Source organism: Pan troglodytes, chromosome 16 (genome assembly GCF_028858775.2).
Source record: "Pan troglodytes isolate AG18354 chromosome 16, NHGRI_mPanTro3-v2.0_pri, whole genome shotgun sequence".
NCBI lineage: Eukaryota > Metazoa > Chordata > Mammalia > Primates > Hominidae > Pan > Pan troglodytes.
The window spans coordinates 50,770,334-50,771,723 of NC_072414.2; the positions used below are offsets into that span (position 1 = coordinate 50,770,334).

Sequence of the window (1,390 nt, forward strand, 5' to 3'; positions counted from 1 at the left end):
AATCAGCCGGGCGTGGTGGCAAGCACTTGTAATCCCAGCTACGTGGGAGGCTGAGACAGGAGAATTGCTTGAACCCGGTAGGCAGAGGTTGCAGTGAGCTGAGACCATGCCACTGAACTCCAGCCTGGGCAACAAAGTGAAACTCTTTCTCAGAAAAAAAAAAAAAAAAAAAAAAAAATTAGCCGAGTATAGTGGCAGGTGCCTGTGGTCCCAGCTACTTGGGAGGCTGAGGCAGGAGAATTGCTTGAACCCGGGGGGCGGAGGTTGCAGTGAGCCGAGTTCGTGCCACTGCACTCCAGCCTAGGCAATAAGAGTGACACTCCATCTAAAAAAAAAAAAAAAAAAAAAAGCTAAGCTGATTCATTCTGTTGATTTGGTTAATTATCATCTTACTGAGAAGCACTTCATACTACCCCTTAAGCAATGTCTATAGGGGTCATATTTTTATTTTACTTGTAGACACTTACGTTTTGTCTTCCTAACCACATTGTGACCAACTTGAGGGCAGTGGCAATAATAATATATTTGAAAACATCTTTATAATTTATAAACTCTTTATTATAAGTTCCATTTCTTCACAGTACCACACAGCAAAATTAACCAAGCTATTTTCCTCCTGGTTTTTGTTTCTTTGTTTGTTTTTTTAATAGGAACCATTCAGACTGCATCCTTTGCCTCTTAATCTCCCAAAGGAAGAGAAAAACAATCATCAATGGCAAATGGCAGTTGCAGTGAAGCAACACCAGGACCCGGCTTCACGCTCAGGAGAGAACGCTGCGCCTCCTCCTTGTGGTTTCTGGTGTTCTACACATTCAGAGAAAATTCTCTAGTAACGAACTATACAAATGATCCCTGAAAGTAGAGTCTTCCTTTTTTTTTTTTTTTCCTTTTACAAAATGTGAAAACTGAAGAGAGGTTAATTTACAAATTTAATTTTACCCAAGCTTGTAAAATTAGTCAGTGGCAGGACCAGGTTCTTGTGGTCTCCATTCATCACACTTTCGGCTATATTGGGTTGCCTCCATGTGACCATGCTTCATATTCTCTTTTGTGCCCCAAAGCACCACATCTAGATAGTCAGTGAAAATTATGGAGGTTCATTATTGTGATTATAAACCAAATGGGTCAGAATTCTTACTGTATGCATATTAACAATTGACAACTATACTTCTCAACAATGCAAGTAGTTTTTGACTGATATCATTCTAGGTCAGTGTTCCTCAATGTATAGCTAGTGAAATACCTGCATTAGAGTTACTTAGGATGCTTATCAAAACCACAGAGTCCCCAGCCTGGGCATTACAGAGAGAACTCATCTCTACAGATAATTTAAAAATTAGGTGTGGTGGCGCACCCTTGTGGTCTCAGCTACTCTGGAGGCTGAGGAGGG

At 40.7% G+C, this 1,390-nt stretch overlaps 1 non-coding gene across 1 annotated transcript; it reads right to left on the reverse strand.

Annotated features, from left to right (window-relative positions):
* Nucleotides 1-652: 652 nt before the first annotated feature.
* Nucleotides 653-868, reverse strand: LOC112205746 (small nucleolar RNA U3). The gene has a single exon (XR_002939837.2). It is a non-coding gene; the product is annotated as a small nucleolar RNA U3 (small nucleolar RNA).
* Between the last annotated feature and the right edge of the window lie 522 nt (nt 869-1,390).